Source organism: Sciurus vulgaris, assembly GCF_902686455.1.
Source record: "Sciurus vulgaris genome assembly, chromosome: 1".
NCBI lineage: Eukaryota > Metazoa > Chordata > Mammalia > Rodentia > Sciuridae > Sciurus > Sciurus vulgaris.
This window is the reverse complement of record NC_136461.1, coordinates 56,023,518-56,043,378: the sequence shown is the minus strand read 5'-3', so window position 1 is coordinate 56,043,378 and position 19,861 is coordinate 56,023,518. Positions and strand designations below refer to the sequence as shown.

General features: G+C 46.1%; 1 long non-coding RNA gene across 1 annotated transcript in view; it reads left to right on the top strand.

Annotated features, from left to right (window-relative positions):
* Positions 1-14,838, top strand: part of LOC306656556 — a 31,692-nt gene extending 16,854 nt beyond the window's left edge. The window contains exons 2-3 of the long non-coding RNA XR_013762564.1: positions 11,603-11,720; positions 12,796-14,838. This is a non-coding gene — a long non-coding RNA (uncharacterized lncRNA). The remainder of the gene's footprint in view (positions 1-11,602; positions 11,721-12,795) is intronic.
* Positions 14,839-19,861: the final 5,023 nt, after the last annotated feature.

Here is a 19,861-nt window from a genome sequence, read left to right as displayed (position 1 = left end):
ACTTTGTTCAAAATAGAATGTAAAATATCTCACTAATAATTTATAAATAAATAAATAAATATATCACCTGTTGGAATGATATTATTTTGAATATACTATATCCAGTTAAATAAAAATTTCAATAAAATTATAACTGTTTCTCTTCACCCTTTTAAAGGGGGCTGCTAGGAAATTTGAAATTACACTTGTGGCTTTCATTATATTTCTATTGAACAGAGATGTGCTAGTTCCTGCTACAGCCCTGGTTTTTTCCCATAGGGGCTAGTACCACCAGATAGTAGCAGATCTATTTGTTTTATTTATCGCCAGCCTCACCCAGTGAAATCAAAGCTCCAGAATGGCAGGGACTTTATTTTCTGCTCCCCACTCTGATCCCAGGGCCTAGAATAGAGTCTGGCATAGGCTGGGTACTGTCTTCCAGCACCACCGAGTGAGTGGATAAATACATCAATGAATAAGATCCACTGGGCGGGGAGTGTCTTGGCCCCTTTGATCTTTGTGCTTATACCATTTTGCACGCGTGACAATTTGCTTAAAAATAGGTCTTTGTAAAAAGCACAATGCCAGTGTCTACCTTCACTTTCATCTCCGCCCCCAGGGCAGTTAGGTAATATTCAAAGTGCTCCTCTCAGAAATCTACACTCTAGAGAGATTGCTCAAGCTTTTCAAATACAGAAATCAACACTAGGGTTTTGTTAATTAGCATCTCCAATGTCAAAAATAATTATTCATGCTGGAGAAGGGGTTACACAGCACAGTTTTCTTGACAAACAAGACTTGAGAACCAGCAAATTTAGCAGCAGTGTGCCCCAGGGTCTGGGACTCCCTCTTCCCACCGATTTTCTCTTCTTGACCTGGACAGGTGGTGGGTTTCTCTCTCCAGTGAATCTTTCAGGCAAGGTGCTTACAGAACTCCCTCCTCTTATCCCACACACTTAAAAGAACCCATCATGGGTTTTGCACCTAACCTGCTAAGGAATACAAGTCTGGCAGAATTGGTCCAAGACCTGCTTTCATCACAGCTTACCTCCAGGGAGTAAGGTGAGGGGGATTGGATTTGTGCCTCTACCTGGCCCATCTGCCTCCTTCCGCTGGAGGCTACTGATGTGTATCAAAAAACAGCCAGTTGTTAAACCAACACATCGGTGGAGGCTCATTAGCAAGAGACTGTCGGTTTTTTTCATCCCAGGTGCTGCTCCTTAGCGGTCGGTCTCTTTCTCCCCAAGCTCTCCCTCCAATGTAACAGAAACCTGACCCTGGCTCAGATGGCGCCTGTCTGCACTTTGGCTGCGGTGGTTCTGCTCTCCTCCAGGCCTGCTGCAACAAGCCGCTGCCAGGGCGGCGGGCGGCACCTCCGTGGCACCAGAGGTCCATCAGAGGTCAGGGCGAGTTGCTTAGTCTGAGCCAAAATTTTAGAGGCAACCAACATTCTCACAGCCATGCCTTGGAAATGGCCTTAGGCTTTTATTCTGCTTTGGAGAACAGAGAACATCAGTTTTTAGTACCTCAAGACAGGACTGACTCCGGGTTCGCTGCTGGGTCACTGCCCTGGGCCATCTCAAGGCATGGCGGGCAGGTCTAAATCCGTGTGCGCTTGCGCAGTAAACGGAGTTCATGTGCTGAAAACCTGTTTCTCATAGGCATGCACTGTTTTATATGCTTATAGATGAATAAACTTTATTTTGGTTGTGTGATCAAACTTTGTGTCAATATCGGAATCAACAGGTCTTAACAAAATGTCCCTCAGGGTCCTTCTACTCAAAGGCTGGGTGCTGCTGAGCCTAGGGCCACCTCCCGAGCTGGAGGAGAGTTCACAGAGCACCAGGACCAATGATTTTTCGTATTTTTCTGGGTAGAATATCTTTTTCTTTTAAACCAAAATTCAATTTTTTAAAAGAAGCAATAAAAGCACAGAAGTCCCCCTAGGTGAGCTAGTTCTGCACCACAAGTGGGGGATGGCTACTCCAGGCCAAGGTAGATGTGAGTGAGAAGCCACACAGCTTGTGCCCCACCATGTCTACAGAGCTCCGCACTCCATCATCCCAGAAGCCCATTGCCCTGGAGGAGTTGCCCACATTCGGTGTCTTATTCAAAAACACTTATGAGTGCCTGTTGTGTACTAGGAAGAATGGCAGGCCCTGACAGGCAGGGATCATTGTCATAGTGGATCTGGCAGCCTCAGGGCCACAGCCATGGAGCCTGTGACACCAGGGAAAGCTTTCTGCAGATGTCTTATGTGACTCTTGAAGGAGGTGGGTAGAGGGGCGGGTGAGTTTGGGGAAAGCAAGGGTGACGTATTCCAGGCTAAAGGAATGACATGCGAAGGGAGTAATAATTACAACTAGCCCAGGTGACAGTGATCCGTGAACTATATGCCATGTAGGCAACTCTTAAAGGTTCATACCATTATAGGTCCCGTCTTGCACACGAGGAAACTGAGGCACAGAGCAGTGAAATACCATGCCCAAGGTCACATAGCAGAAAGTTAAAGAACCAGGATTCAAACCCAGGTCACCTGGAAGCAGGATCTCTGTGTTTAACCACTGAGCTGTACTGCCTGAAATGTCAAGAGACCAGGAAATAAGTTACCTTCAGCTCAATGCTGTGGCAGACTCTGAGGTCTCTTGACCTCGGAGGCCAGAGGGGCTAGGCCAGACCTGACATTGTTCAAGATGTTAAGGAGTCTGACCTTGATCCAAGGGCTATGCAAAGCTATTAAAGGGTTTTAATCAAAGTAAAATAAACAGATTTATTTAAATTTCCTGCAACAAAACCTGGAATCACACTAAATATACCATCTCCCAAATTCCAATCTCAAGCATCTTAGTCTCTGATTCCAGTTTGCTCTCTCTGGTCCTCCAGCCCAGTGTGTTTACAACCTTGGAGAGAACTTCGACTCTATCAACCCACCGTGTTCTCATCAGTCAACTCACCCCATCTCAGCTTAGAGATACATTTTTTGCGGGGGTGGGAGGGCAGGAGGGGCGGATACTGTAGATTGAACCCAGGAGCACTTTACTACTGAGCTACATCCTCAACCCTTCTTATTTTTTTATTTTGAGACAGGGTCTTACCAAGTTGCTTAAGTTCTCCTTAAATTACTGAGGCTGGCTTTGAACTTGCAACCCTCCTGCCTCAGCCTCTTGAATCTCCTAAGAATTACAGGCAGGTGCCACCACACCCAGCTCGCAGTTTTTTCTTATGGTCACTCCTGTAACTCCCCTCCAGCAACCTTCCCTGCCAATCTCTGACTTTCCAGCTCTCTCATCTGTACCCAAGCAGCTGCGTGGTCTTGCAGAATCTTCTGACTACGAGGATGGGGTTCCTTTTATATTTATGTCTCACATCTCAAGTGGACACTTCCCTCTGCCTGGCGACACTTCACGATCTTCACTTGTACTCTCTCCAAAACTACTATTCACATGTTCGCTCCTCTTCTTTGCTTTCTCTTCTCCTTCCTTTGCTTTCAGCTGATGGCCTTGACCTGTAACTCATTGAGGAAAAGGAGAATCCCATAGGAACCGTGCTGACAAATCTTCCATCTTAACGGGCCTGTGCCTCACATCTGCACCTTTCCCTCTGTTTCTACAGGAGACAGGTCCCTGCTCCCATCTCAGGCTAGGCCCGCTCTCCCCTCTTGCCTTGTCCTGGACAGCACTTCTTTAAATACGTCCTCTCTTCTCTCCATCACTGTCTTCCTTTCTACTGGTTCACTCTGCTTGCCCTCCACAGATATTCAAGAATCAAAGTTTTCAGAAACTAAACCAGGGGACTGGGGTGCCGTTCAGTGGTGGAGTACCTGGTTAGCATGAAGCTAAGGCCCTGGCCTCCATCCCCAGCACCGCAAACACGAGGCAAAGCCAAAGCAGAAATGAGTGAATGCTGCTTAGCCCCACATTCCCCTCCCACTGTTGGTCTAAAGCTCCATCTCCTTTACTGACCAGCATGTGGAGTAGCTGTCCACGCCTGCAGCCTGCTGCTTCTCACCAGTTCTTGTCCCCACTGGTTCTTTCTTGTCTCTCCTTCTCTGCAGTGATGCCTCATGGGAAAGTGGTCAGTGGCCTCCAGATGACCAAACCCAATAGTCACTTTGTTGCTCTTACCAGAATTTCACACTTTCATTTCACACATGGCCGACTCTCCTTCTGAAAAGATTTTTTTTTTCTTTTGACATCCGTGATATCAAACTGTCTTGGTCTTATCCTACCTCACTGGATGCTTCTTCCTTATTTCCTTTACTGGATCTTTCTCCTTTTTGATTTTAAATATTGGGATTCTGAGGCCTCTTATCTAGACTACATTCCTTCTTTCCTTCGTAATCTAATTTAGTCCCACAGTTTAAATACCAATTTAAATCTGATTCCCAAATTATACCTCCAGTCTTGGCCTCTCAGTAGAATTCCCAACTCTATCCAACTGCCTCCTTGATACCTTCATGTGGCCGAACCAAATTAAACATGATGCAAGCTTGACTCCATTCTCCGGCCAGCTTGAACCTCACCAGGTTTCCTAATTTAATTAAAAAAAAAAAAAAAAGTGACATCATTACTCACTCAGTTACTCCAACCTGAAAACCAGGAGTGACCTGATTTCCTCCCTTCCTTCATCCCCATCAGAATCCATTCATGTTTTACTGCTGCCTCCACTTGCATCCTCAACCAAATCTCCAGCATTTTGTGCCTGGACAGCTATGAAAGGCTTCTAATAAGACTCTCCTCCACCCTGCTGGCTCCTGCCCTCCACACCATCCTCCAAACACCTGCCAGGATTATCGTTGAAAAGAGTAGACTATTCCATGTCACCTTCCTTTATGTCTTCCCACCCAACTTAGGAGAAAAACTGTAATTTTTGTCACAGCTGGGCCTGTCCACTGTCTCCTCTCCTGTCACTCACCCTGTACCACTCATGCCAACCCCCTGTGTCCTCTGAACTTGGAAGGTTGTTCCTATTATGGGACCTTTGCTATAACTTCTGCTAGAATGCTCTGCCTGTAGACCTCGGCTTGGATGGATCCTTCCAGACTCAGCCTGTGTCACTGAGACACAGCCTTTCCTCGGCATTCGGCCAAAAGCCTCGCCTACCACCATTGCCACCATACCTATGCCATTTGCAATCACACTATCTTGATCAATTTTCTTCATAGTTACTGAAGAAAAAAATGGAACCCAATATTTGCATATTTAAGATATTTGCATGTCTTATTTAGCGGCTAACTCTAACCTCCACCAACACTTTCTCTCCCCACTGAGCTACACTTCACTGTCACTAGCCTAGGACACCTAGCACTCAAAACATACCTGTGGAATGAATGAATTATAAACTAAGTCCTCCAAGTTCCAAAATGCAGAATCTGTCCTTAGCTAGATTCTTGCATGAGAGGAGACCCATGCAATCCAAAGCAAGATTTTCAGATGTAATATAAAAAGGTCTTTCAAATAATTCGAACTAAGAATGGAATGAGCTCTTTTAGAAAGGGGGAAGGTTCAAGGAACTATTATTAGATGCCTATTGCGCAAGGTTTTCTCATTTCATCCTCACAACAACCCTGCAAGTTTTATATAATTATCCCGGTTTACTGGTGGAGAAACAGGATCAGAGAGGTTCAGAAACTGGCCCAGGGCCATACAGTAGAAATTGGAATCTAAGTCAGGGATGTTTAACTCCAGAGAAGCCCAGGCTTTGTCCGGCATAGTAAGCTGGTGCTCTTTCTTTACCGCCCCAAGCATCAGGGTCCTCCTCTGCAAAGTGATGGCAGTAACGTGCCCTATAGGACCGTGGGAAGGATTGCAGAGATGATGCGGAGAGAAGTGTTGGTCACTCATTACTATCACTGTCAATGTTGTCTGATATTTTGTAATGAATGAATGAGAAGTTAAATCATGAGGTCTCGTTAATTCCAAAGCCTGTGTCTGTGATTTTTCCCATGGAGTTGGGTGGGGGCTTGTCAGGTCTGCAGCAGGAGAGATGCTGGAGGACAGACCATCTTCACATCCCTCACAACTCTGACCATGTGTCCTTCCTACCTTTATCTTCATGAGTCAAAAAAAATCAGAGTGCTCTCCTCCCTCACCCTCTGCTTCTGAGTGGAGCAAACTCCCCTGGCCTGGCACCATAGAACTACAGGTAAGGTAGTTTGGTGCGCTGCTCATTAGAATCAAACCCAGCTGGATTTGGGTACCATGCTTACATTGTCTTGGGTAAGTGTGGGCAAGTTCTTTTCTCTTCTGAGGCCTCAACTCTTTAATCCACAAAATGGGGATAATAAGACATCCTCCCAGCTGGTGAGTACTGAAAGGGTTAACATACACAGAGTACCCAGCTCTGTGCCCACAGAACCTGGAAACCTACCAAGGCCTCCCCTGAGTGGTGGTTCTGGTTATTATTCCCTCCCATAAGTCCATGGGTGAACAGTGCATTGTTTAAAGACCCAGAGCAGCCGTGTTTGTGCAGAATTGGCTTCCTTAGGGTCAGACCTGTTAGATTTATAATCAGCTGATGAGAATTTGCTCAAGTGTGTAGGAACCAGGCTGCAAGAGGGGCTGGATCCCTGTGCAGAGCTTATAATGAGGCAAACAAGTTGTGCTGTTCCTGTTTTTGAGTCTCAGGGAAAGACCAAGGGCTATTTTTAGCTGTGGTAGGTTTGGGTTCTGGGGAGGGCTCTGGAGCCCTGTTTGTTACATTACATTTTAACATAATACAGAGTCACCCGCTGAAGGGATCTGTTTCAGGTTGTTTTTTTATTAATCAGAGTGATTTTTTTTTTTTTTTTTCAATTTGAGATGTTCATAATGGGCAGCAGGCAAACAGGGCCTTATACACAGATTTAACCTAATAAAAATAAATCCTTTGTTCTATGAAGTTTCCATGAGGTTCCCTAAAAACAGGAAAAAAATGTCATAAATACAGCGTTGCCTTCGCTAAAGTTATTCTTTTAGGAAAAAAATATTTTGTGATTATACCATTGTGGATCTCACAAAAATAAACTTTGGATGAATGTGCTGTGACTCACGAGTGAAAGCAAGGCCTTCCTATGGAATTTTTCTGAGCTCTTTCAGGTGTAGACAGCCGACCATCTGTCTCTTAAGATGATGAACCTGAAGCAGCGGGGGAGGGAAATAATCACAGCAAGTACAGATCATCAGTTTGGGAAGCTGGGAACAAACATTGACGATGTAGTAAGCCAGGTTCTGCAGCATCAGACCCAACGGCCTCACTTATGAAGCATCAGCTGAGTGCCCAGGATAGGCCAGCCTCTGGAGATAACCTAAGGGAACAAGATAGACTCCATCTTGTTCTGAAGGAGTTTAAGGATCCGTGGGGAAGATACAGGGGAAAACAGTGTGATGGGGAGCCTGCAGGAGAAGCAGTCTCCTGGACCAACTAAAAAACTTCCAATTTGCTGAATAATCTCGAACTTCAGTTGCTTCATCTCTGGCGTGAGGCTAGGATGGCAGGTTAAACATGTGCACAGATGGTCAAAACAAACAAACACAACCTTCACATGTCCTCTTTCCCACGCTCCAAAATGAAAGAACAATCCAAGCAAGAGGAGAGCAAGGGGCCCAGAAATAAGGAGTTCCAACCTAAGAGAGAGTCCGGGAGCCCAATGACAGCTGCACACCAGGCACAGAGGCCACCTGTCCAGATCTGAGCTGATTAGAAGGCCCCGGAGAGATTGCTTCAGGAAGGTGAAATTGATAGAATACCAACTAAATATATTCGGTTTAAGTATTTAGAAAGCATGCAACTACAGACATGTGGGAGGGGGAATGAGATGTAAGTGTGCAGAATATGAAGCAGACTTGAAGAAAATAATTTGACGCAACCAAAAATTGTGCAGGTAAACTAGAAAATGTGACATGCTAAATGGCACAGTAGTGAAAACAGGGATTTGGCGAAAATTAAGTTTTATCTGTACTAGAAGAACAGAAAAGGGGGTATATGTGTGGATGTAGGGTGTGTGCATGTATGGGATGTATGCGTGTATGTGTGTGTGAGTGTGTGAATGTGTGGCTGTAGGATGTGTGTGTGTGCAGAGCATGTGAGAGTAGGCGTGGGTGCAGAATGTGTGTATGTATGAGTGTGTGGGTTTAGGGTGTGTGGCCATAAGTTGTGGTAGGGTGTATGTGGTTAGGTGCAGGGTGTTTATGTGTGTACGTGTGTGTGCGGCAAGTGTGCTGTGTGCAGTGTGTGTGGGTGTAAGGTGTGTGTGTAAGGCATGTGTGTAGGTAAGCGCAGGGGTGTGTGGGTGCAGGATGTGTGTGTGCTGCCTACGTATGTGTGCATGTGTATAGTGTGTGTGCAGAGTGTGTGTGCATGTGTACGGGTGTACAGTGTGTGTGTGTGTGTGTTGAACATGGGTGGTAGGTCGATGCCAGAGCTAAATCCTTATTCTCCATGGTACAAAGCCAATAGATAATGCTTCAAACAGAAATCACAAAGCAGCTGTCTAAGCATGGGGTGGAGAGCGCAGTGCTAGACAGCAAGGAGTCTGCTAAGGCACAGAAGGTGGTAGTCTCTGGCCTGTGGGAATCATCTGGTGTGGGTTTGGGGATGGAGTGGGGATCAGGGAGGTGATCACCATTTTTTTAAAACCAAAGTATGTAGAGCTGCTTGACTCTTTAACTACATGCACATATAACTTGGATCTCATAAAATTAAATGTAAACTAACAGCTATACAGAACACAAAGTGCTGGAATGCCTTGGTGTTTGTTAGCAAATATGGAAGTCATGTGCGTATCACATGAAAACCTTTCTAAGAAAGGATTGCCATCACATGGTGAGCCCAGGCTAGCCGCCCTTCACATTAGTTCTCAGACTCCCAAGGCTGGCTTGTTGAGAAAACATCATCTACTTAAAAATAGGGGTGGGGTAAATAACAGTATTTCCATAGCACAGTTGAGAGAGTCAAATGAGAAAGAACATTTATTTAGTCATAAATATTAGCCTTAACTATTGGCAAGTTGTCCTCTCTGTTCTCCTTTGTCATACTCTTACATTGCTTTGCCTCAGGAGATGCCCTTAAAGGAGAAGGAACTTTCTCTTCTCCTTTTAATGCCATCCAGGATGGATGGAATGTTAGATGTGGCAGTGAGCCATCTGGGACCAGGGTGACAAGGGCCACACCCTAAGGGTGGTGAAACAAGAATGCAGAAGGAGACATGACCCCCCCCCAATTCCAGTCTGTTATATGAGAAAGAAATACACTTATGTCGAAAGCTCTCTTGGTTCATTAACAGTGGTAGTAGCACTAGTTGGACAACTCCTTACGGTACACTGAGGAGGAACACTCATCTTCAACCAGGGCACCTGAAGTCTTGATGTAGGAAAGACTGAAGGAACTACTTAAACTTCAAGGCCAAGAGAAGGGCAAGAATGTTCTGGGCAGAGAGTAATGCATGGGCATCAGTGACGAAGATAAGAGCAGGACATAGAGTTAGGGGAACACAAAGAAGTTGAGGATGGAGTGGAAGGAGAAGTTACCAGAAGGGAGGCTGGTGATGTAGGCAAGGCTAAGGTCTCACGAACCAGGTTAAGGAGTTCTGATTTTCAGGGACAACGGGGACCCATGGAAGGAAAAATGATGAGACTCAAATTTTAACTGGTGATGTTTGTGGAATAGGGAATGGATAGGAAATTGGAAAGAATGGAGGCAGGGAGGCTAGTAAGGAGGCTGTTTGAGTCATCTAAGCAAGGAATAAAAGGGGGCTGGAAAATGGTAGTAGTAGAATGGACGGAGGTGAGGACAGATGTGGACAGATTCAAGCAGCAGGAGGAAAAACAGACTCAAAATGAAGACAAAGGGGGACATGGGCAATGAGAATCAGACCCAGGTTCCTGGCTGTTCCACTGGGAGGATGACTGTGCTGTTCAAGGATGCAGGGAACAAGATGGGGAGCTGACTTGGGGAGGTGCATGCAAGATGCTGGGCTCGGTTCCACATGCTCAGTTGGAGGGGCCAGCAAAACATCCCAGTGCTAAAGTTTGGGAAGCAACTAGATATCCAAGAGAGAGTCCAGGTTATCTGAATTTGTTCTCACCCCAGAATTATTGGTCTTTCTAATGCATTTTTAAAGAATGAATTAGGCACACTTTTTTTTTTTTTTTTTTTTTTTTTTTTTTTTTGTGGTGCTGGGGATTGAACCCAGGACCTTAGGCTTGCGAGACAAGCACTCTACCAGTTGAGCTATATCCCCAGCCCTTAGGCACACTTTTGATAGCCACATCAGTTTGGGATAGGGACATCACCATTTTACAGCAGAGGACACTAGGGGCCCCAAAGACTCAAAGCCTGCACTCAGGGAAGTTAGAGGGTTAATTCCTTAGGTTTGCTCAAAAATAAAAATCTAGCTCATACAACTAAACACAGCATGCAACCCTGGATCTTGGTAAAACCACCAGTCAATCCCCTCATTATGTCAATCATTCACTAAACCATGACTGAGGACCTGTCTGTGCATTGTGCAGTTCTAGAAGTTGAAAATATACAAGGCGAACAAGACAAAGTCCAAGTTGAGTGAAATTTGGGAAGTAAACCATCCTGCCACCACCCGTAGGACCTTGGGCAGCATGCCTGCAGCACTCTGAGGAAGAAGAGCAAGGTGGGCCTGATTCAGAGGGACAGGGGAGAGGCTTCAATTGGATGATCAGGAAAGGCCTCTCTGAGGATGTGCTGTGAACAAGAGCCAACCATGTAAAAAATCTGGGAAAAGGACGCTCCAGGAGGCAGCACCCGCCGGTGTGAATGTGAGGTGGGCTTTGGTGCCGAGGAGCTGCCGCAGGTCAGGGTGCCACGGCAGGCTGAGTGAGTGTGAAATTCCTGGGAGGTGGGGTCAGGGAGCTGCAGCGGGGCAGGGCAGGGGTTTTTCAGGTCAAAGCTGGTATTCCGTTCTCTGTCTGATGGAGAGTCATTGAAGGGTTTTGTCATGGACGTGAGCAGTCACTGGGGCTGCTGTGTGACAGGTAGATTCGGGCTGGGGCAGCAGGTGGGAGTGGAAGCTGGGCGAGGAGGCTGCCTCCTCTTGCTCTGGCTCTGTCTTCCCAGCCTCCACTCTCCCACCACAGCCGTGAGAAGCGTTTCACCCCTGATTTTGATGGGAATCCTATTTTGATCTTTCCACAAAGCCAAGCACAGTTTGGGGCAGAGAGCTGTCCCTTTAATAATATTTGGTGTTTGATTAATAAGTTAAACAACCCATTGATTCAAAGAATCAGGCAACCCAATTAAAAGGCCTCAAAACAAAGACTAGACATACCAGCTGTTTGCCGGCACTGGTCAGTTGCTGGAGCGGGAAGCCGTGTCAGGCTCAATCAACAGGGTGAACCAGTAGCCCACGATGACACAGTCTCCAGATCTGCCATTGTTCTCTCTTGCCCGTATGAAGCTGTGTCCCTGTGGCTGCAGAAATCTGTAGGAAAACAAAAACGTTCTTTTTCGATCCCATGTTTTTTCCAGTGGCTTGTCATCATTAGCTGCAAGGGGGGCACCCACGAGCTCAGATGTGGATCCCAGGGCACCCAGGTGGACTGGCAGGTCCCACCTTATCTGCTTCCCCCAGATCTTGGTTAACACAAGATCTTTGGGCTTTCCTTGCAAACAGGGCTTGAGTCACCACAGAAGCCCGGGAAAGGCATGGTCATGCTTCCTGTCCTTAGCGCTCCAGTTCCTGGGCCAGGCCCCATGGATGAGGACAATCACTGGCTCACTGCTCTCCTGAGGTAAAAAGCACAGTGCCTGCCAGAAATGACGGGGCACACCTATTATCACAGCCAATTATCCAGTGCACACCTATTTTCCGGAGGCTGAAGCAGGAGGATCACAAGTTTGAGGCCAGCCTCAGCAACTCAAAAGAAACCATAAAAAGAGCTGGGGATGTGTCTTAATGGTAAAGTGCCTCTGGGTTCAAGCCTCAGTACCCCCCCCCCAAAAAAAAAAGCACAATGCCGTAGAGTTGCCTGCCCCACTCAGCCTCTCCTGGGAGAATTTCCAACCAACCCTTGTTGAGAGAGGGGAGAGGGTAAAACTTCATGACCCCATGACCTGGAAGTAATTCCCTGACCCCAATGTAGGTCTTACATAGACTGACCTGAAAAAATGAGTGATGTCCATCAAATCACACTCTGAGGAACTGGAACCCAAACCCAGAGACTCTGGCAATCTCTCGCTGGTCCTGAGCTGTGAAGGGAGACGGTGAAGGCAGGAGAAGAGTGAGGAAAGAAAGGTCTGGAAACATGCTGGGCAGCACCGCAGACGCGGGTACCGACTTGATTCTATTTATGCAACCATTTCAATGGATTGATTGAAGTCAGTGAATTTGCTTAAATTTATTTATGTAATATTAGAAATTAAAATTCAGTTCTTCAGTGATACTGTGCTGGCATAGAACATTTCTGTCACTGCATGTGGTCCTATTGGGCAGGGCTGGTCTGGAAAACACACTAGTTTTGAGAATAAGGAATCTTAGTTCCAAGTTTTCAGCTCCCAATCCTCCCATTCCCAGACCTCCTGTCCCACACTCCACAAGATCATTTGCATTCTTATAGTAACCTACTACCCCTCCTCCCATCACTACATTTTTCTTGAACTAGATTCTCATTCTTATTTTAGTTATTTATAATCAAAGTACTTCAATTAAGAACATACGTTGACTGATAATAATAAAAATAATAAAAAAAACCCCACAATTTATCAAATGGTTCTATGAATGAACACTGTGCCTTAGTTTTGTACATATGTTCTTATTTAATCCTCTTAGGAATCTAATAATGTGGCTATTCTGTCTCTGTTTAACAGCCAAGAGAATCAAGACACAGAGAGGTTAAGCAAGTCATTCAAAGCCACAGAGCTGGTGGGTGTTAAAATTGGAGTGGAACTGATCTTTGCCTTCAGCGACTGACGCACAGGAAACTGGCCTGAACCCCGGAAGCAGGCTGTGGGAAGTGGACTCCTAAGGCACCACTCTTACACAATAAGTAGGAACTGAAAGTCTGAGAGTTCCCTGAAGATATCCAGGTTCTGGAACCCCTAATTAGGGCAGCTGGTCTGGTTGCAATAATCTCTCTGTCTAGTCCTTTTTGATCCCTCTATAGAAGGAAAGTTTGAAAAGTGACAAGGCCCTGAGCTCAGGCTGGCCCTGCTGAGAGACAGTCCATCAGGAGCAAACTGCATGCCCTGTGAACTTGGGACCCTGCCAGCAAAATTCCCTGATGCTGGAACTTTGGTGAGGGACCCTAAGTTGTGTGCTGATTGGTGTTGGAAGTCAAATTTGGGGGTGGGGAGAGTCAGCACATACTTCTCCGCTGAACTTCATTTCCCATTTGGTTTGGCAGCTTGTATTTAACGAAATGAGGCCAATCCAAGAATTCCATGTCAACATTGCTCCATTTACTGGAACCACAAATTCAGCCCCCTGGGACCTGGCTCTATCTCTGGGCAGACATCAAAAACAACTCCTTTTTTCCTTTGAAACTATAACAATCTTCTAAGAGCAATCCACTTCCTCACCTTTTTTTCTTCCCTCTGAGGAAGAAAGTAAGGGCCAGCATTTGTGGGCTGCAGCCCCCAGGATTATCGTTGGCAGCGGAGGCCTGGGGCCGGCCAGGCTGTGGGGGGTTCTCCTGCACCCAGCTGTCGGTTGGTCCTTTCTTGTGCTTCCAAGGCCTCACGGCTCCTTCCTGCCAGCCGGCTGCTCTCCCTTCCAGGAGTAGGCATGGCTCTCCCCAACCCCCTCATCACCCTGGCGCAGTCGCCCTCATGCTGTGACTCGGGGGTGGGGGGTGTCGTAAAAGGTGGCATCACATCCCAAATCCTCTCCCAGCTAGTGAGTAAATCCTCACACGCCTCCATTGAAACTTCCGCAGCTCTGCAGGGCTCCTCTCCTTTGGGGAGAGGAACAACTTTTTAGCTATTTCAACACTTGAGATCCCAGCTGGGGTAGGGATGGAGGTGAGGGCAGGAGGAAAGTGATTGGTGATTAGTGGACAGTGGAAAGTGGAAAGGACGGGGTCAGCAGTGGCGTTTGCCACACTCCAGGCTCTCCCAGTGAGAGGAGCTGGAGAAAGGCTGGTTCCTGCCTTCTGCCCTGGAGCCTAGGATGACCTGGTTCCAGGTCACCTTTCTCCCCAGGGGTGGATGTGTGGTCCTCCTCTGTGTCCTCATGACATCCTGTGCTTCTCTCTTTTGTGGATCTAGCAAATCGTCTCCTTTTTCACCTGTCCTCCTGTGTCCCCAGCACCTTATGAGCATGTGGAGGTCAGCACACGTTTGTGGAGCGGATGAATGGATCCTGGCTGCTCTGTGGAACCTTGGGGAGGCGCAGGTGAGGGGGCGGCTTATTGCTGCTCTAAACAAAGTAGAGGCTCTAATCCAAAGAAAGCATCGTGTTGTGGTCACGGAGTGTGCCTGGAGCACAAATCTAGGCTCTGTCACCTACAAGCTGGGTGCTTGGGCAAGGTGAATCTCCCATGCCTCATTCTCTTCACTACAAAATAGAGTTGATAAGAATACCTACCGGAGAGTGTTTTGTGAAAAATAAATGATTTAATACAGTTTGAGGATCCCTCATCTAAAATGCATGGGAACAGAAGTGCACCAGATTTCAGAGTCTGAAGTTTGAAATATTGGCATAGATTTTACTGATTGACCATCCCTAAGCTGAAAATCCTAAGTCTGAAATGCTTTCAAATCCAAAGCTTTTTGAGTGTTTGCACTAAAAAAAAAAAAAAAAATTGAGATTCTAGAACATTTTGGAGTTTGGATTTTTGGATTATGGATGCTCCATCTACACATCCCAAGTAAGCGTTCGATAAACGTTAGCTAGAGAAAATAAATAGAGTTTGGGACACAGTGGTGCATTCCTGTAATCCCAGTGGCTTGGGAGGCTGAGGCAGGAGAATTATAAGTTCAAAGCCAACCTCAACCACTTAGCAAGGCCCTGTCTCTAAAAAAATATAAAAAGGGCTAAAGGGCTGGGGATGATGTAGTTCAGTGGTCGAGTGCCCTTGGGTTCAATCCTTAGTACCAAAAAAAAAAAAAGTAAATAGAAAGCAAGCTAGAAGAATTGGGCCTTTGAGTTGTCATCATTTGCTGCCAGCTTCCTTTGCTGCCACCTCAGTGACTCCTCCTGTAGCTGTCCTTGCTGGTCCATTCTTGTCTTGGGCCCTGGATTATTTTTCCCGTTGGCTGGCGTGCCCTCCCACAAGTAACCACGTGGCTTTTTCTCCTACTTTTTTGGGTGTTTACTAAAATACTCAGAAGTCTTCCTTCTCATCACCTCCAAAAGAGCGACCTCCCCATTTCACAGAGCACTTACAGTGATCACAGAGCATTTGTGCCTTTCTTTGTTTGCCTTTTGTTTGTGTGCACACTGAAATGTCATCTCCGTGAAGACAGGTACCTGTTTTGCTGCCTTGTCCTTCCTAGTGCCTGGTATAACTTTGCCACATAACAGATGCTTGAGAAATAGCCGTGGAGCCAGGGAATGAGTGAGCACGTGTGTGGTTGAATGGATGAATAGCTCCAGCAGCCCCTTTGGGGAGCCTTTTGTATCTATTTCCACCAGCTTTCCACTCTTCAAACTCCCAACCACATTCCCTCATGGGCAGCCCCCACCCAACTCCCATTCTCTGCCCCAAAGTGCTCCCAAGTCTCCCCCCGCCAACACCCTTTCCTCACAGTTGACCCAGTTTGCCAAAGCCAGACTCATCCCAGGAGGCAGGTTTCTGGCAGAAGCAGTTTGGGATTTGCTGACTAGTCCAGAAAGATCAGCTGTCCCCATGTCAGCTGTTAAGGGGACACAGCAAACAAGACAGACGGATGGGCCAATGGGAGAAACAGAGGAATAGGATGCCGATCACATCTGCTCTGGAGCTGGGTCAGAGAAGCCCAGGGAGAATGAGACCACAGAGGAAGGCCCACAAACCAGGCTGAGGGTAGGAGTGTCTCTTGGACAAAGCTGGGCTCCATCACAGAACCTCATCCGAAATAAAGCACGGAGGGATGACGCATAGGTAAGCTGTCGCATTTATCCTGAGTTGAAAAAGTACCTGGACAACCAAACTCTAGTGAAACTAGACACTTATCAGTCTGGGAGTTCAAAATGCCACATCATCAGAGAGGTATTTAAAGGCCCCAGGGAGTAGCAGTCGGGCAGTGTAATTAGTGAGAAGAGCACCTGCTACTGTCAGAGTGAACTTGGGCTCCAGATGCCGTTGCCAGAAGAGGAGAGGGGTGGCTCACTGCCGACTTCCTGGCTGTGAGGGGAGAGTGTCTCATCAACTTGTTCACTGTGAGTCACATACCCAAAGACCTTTCCTTTTTACTTTCATAATTCCTGCTGATCAGAGTTCCTTGGCAAGATGTTTTTCTGAGGGGTACTGGGGGTTGAACTTAGGCTTGCCACTGAGCCGCCTCCCCAGTCCTTTTTATTTTTCATTTTGAGGTAGGGTCTCACTAAGTTGCTGAGGGTCCTGCCAAGTTGCTGAGGCTGGCTTCAAACTTGTGATCCTCCTGTCTCAGCCTCCCTTGTCACTGGAATTACAGGTGTGTGCCACTGCACTCAGGTCCCTATGTGATTTTTAAATGATTTGCAGAGGTTGCATGTGTCTCTCCCCAAAATTCATACATTGAAGTTCTAAGCCTCGGCACCTCAGAATGTGCCCTCATTGGAGATGGGCTCTTTAGAGAGGTAATCAAGTTAAAATGAAGTCTTTAAGGTGGACCCCAGTCCAGTATGACTGGTGTCTTATAAGAAAAGGAAGCTTGGACACAAACAAGCACAGAGGGAAGAGACATCCGCAAGCTGGGGGATTGGCCTGGGACAGATCCACCCCCACCGCCCCGCCCAGCTTGATCTCAGACTGCGGGACAGGAAACCCCTGTTGTTTAAGCACCCCCCCCCCCCCCACCACCACCACCGTGTGTGGTACTTGGTTACAGTAGGCAGTCCCAGGAAATTAATACAGAGAGTAAGCAGCCTCTCTTTCTTCAGACAGAGAGAAAAAGGACATCATCCTGGTCTGTTCTCATCATTGGCGAATTTGAATATTTTATAGGAGTGTTTCGTATCTCTTTGATACTATGTATGTTGTTTGTCTATGTATGTGTGATTCAATGCAAGGAGGAGGAAGAGTAATCATGTCTCTATCAACCAGGGAGGGGGCTGGCAGAGTGCTAAATACATGAATTCTGCTTAATTTTACAAATGTTTATGGATTCTACCACATGCCAGGCACTGGGCTGCAACTCAGACAGCACAGTCCCTGCGTTCGCAGAATCCACAATCTGATAGAAAAAGCACGAGTGTAAATAAACACACTTCAGAGTGATAAGAGCAATGACCACAGTGCGTAGAGAGCAAAGGTGACTCGAGGAGAAGGGACCATCTCAAAGAGATGGGGCTGGTCAGGAGTGGCTTCCCGAGGAGAACCTGAGCGGAGTGAAACCCACCATCTTCTCTGGAGGGAAACCTGCCAATCACCGAGACAGGATGCCACACTTATACAGGCCGTCAGTCTACATTCGCCATCAGAAGCAGAAGCATCGTTTGTGGATGGTTGCAACATTGTTTATAATAGCAAAGCAAGCCAAATCTTTAATAGATGATAGTTCAGTGAATTATGGTCTATTCATACAATAGTCACACTATGGAAAATTATGCAACTGTTAAAAATGAGGTAAACTACATGAATCATTATGGAAATATCCCCCCAAGATGTATTATGAGCAAATTAAATGGTAGAAGAATGCATGTAGTATGATATCAATTATGTTTTACATGGAGGAACCTGTGAATGTTTCCTTATAAGTGTGAATGTAGGGAAAGCACTCTGGAAGAACATGTAAGTGCTGATAATGTCAGTTGCCTAGAATGATGGGGGAGAGAGGTAGGGTTAAGTAGAAACCTTCATAAGTAGATTTTTTTAAGGTAGAGTTTTACATAGATCTTAAAGTACATTTTAGGAGATTTAAGTAGATTTTTTTCTATGTAGATATATACTTTTTGTAATAAAGTTTTTAAAGAAAAAACCCAAAGTTTTTCAATATCTATTGCATCGATGATGAGCTTCCGCTCCCTGAGCTCAGGCCCTGGGAATCTCCTGGGATGTCTGAGCAGACTGTTGGAGAAACCATGTTCCACCTTTGGTCTCATTGCTACATCTGCCCGCCCACAGGTCTGTTTACACAGTGGTCCTGACTGGGCTCCCTGCAGCCATGGACATGCCGTTTGCTTTGCTACACTTGTACCTAAATGCCTGATTTCAAAGCCAGGCAAATTCCACTTGAGATCCCAAAATTTTCACTCGAGAGCTGTATGACCTTGAGAAAATGAGATGTATTCTGAGCTACCCTCATCACTGGACGATTGCAAGAATTAAATAAGGTAATGTAAATTAAGTACTCAATAAATCATAGCTTAAGTAAATAACAGAAGAATAAATAACAGCAGTTGACTGTGTCCAACTGATTGCCCATGAAATCCAAGCAGGCCTCAAGTTACCCTGAGCTGCGGCCAGCTGGACTGACTACCTCCTCCTACTTTATGGACTTCTGTTCTAACAAAAAATCCTGAATCAAAACAAGAAATAAATATATGGATTTGATCAAGAGTGATCTCTTTCAGTAAATCACAGATCTTCTCTGTCCATATTAGACATCTCTCTCTCTCTCTCTCTCTCTCTCTCTCTCTCTCTCTCTCTCTCTCTCTCTCACACGCACACACACACACACACACACACACACACACATACACACACACACACCAGGAAGTTGTATGGACCTATTCTCACAGGAAGAAAGCCCAGGATGACACCATCTCACTGTGCAAACTTGAAAATACCTTTTATCAAAGCATACATGAAGAAGTTTCTTCAAAAATTTGTCCTACATTTAACACATAAATGCAATTCATTCAAGATGTATTCAATAATTATGATATTAAAAATTAAAGCACTGTGGATCCTAATCATTTTCCTATCTAGTGCCTGAGCCCATTTCATATCTTAGGTGATTCCCTTGTGATACAGGTATTGGGAAGAGGCAGGGGCCCTCCTCTGTCTGTAATAGCTGAAAGAAAGCTGCAGCTTTTCATCCAAGTGCTGTCAAGCAGGGCCAAGGCCTATGTGCTGAACTCAGGCATTTGGATGCCTCTCTCTGAAGTAAGTGCTTCAGAGACACAGAGTGGCCCAGAATGATCACAGCCACATGTGTAGGTGTACAGTGGCGACCTCGGCAATGAGGCTCCAGGGGCATCAATGCCCCATGGGCCAGGCAGACAGCTCCCCTGGCAAGGACTGGCTGTGTTCTCAGCTGCCTTGTCTACTCTGGTTCCTGCCTATTTTCCACGCTTGGTTCAAGTCTTCCTGTTGATTCCATGAGCTACCCAATATCCTTCCAGTACATTCCTATGTTTTTGAAGTTAAAGAGATTGGTGTCTATTTATTTATAAACAAGAACCCTGACCGGAACGAATAACTGCAAATTATTGAGCAGTTATGAGCTAGGAATTAGTCTAAGCTCTTTACATGGGTCATTGTACTGCCCTGGTCGCAACCCTGAGGAGATAGATCTGCTATTCCCATTTCACAATGCACAGATTGAGACCTGCCAAGCATAGCTCACTCAGGTCACCAGCCAGAAAAGAAGCCGAGGCAGTATTCAAACCCAGCTGCACCTGACCGAAGGCTCACCCTCCTAGTCAGCATCCTAAGTATTTGTGGATGGTTTACTAGTTAGTCAAAGTGTCTTGTTTCTTTTCTCATGTAATCCTCACCACTCCTTGAGGTTGGAATTTTTAATCCCTATTTTACAAATGAGGAAACCGAGACTCAGAGAGATTAAAAGTAACTTGCACAAATATTTA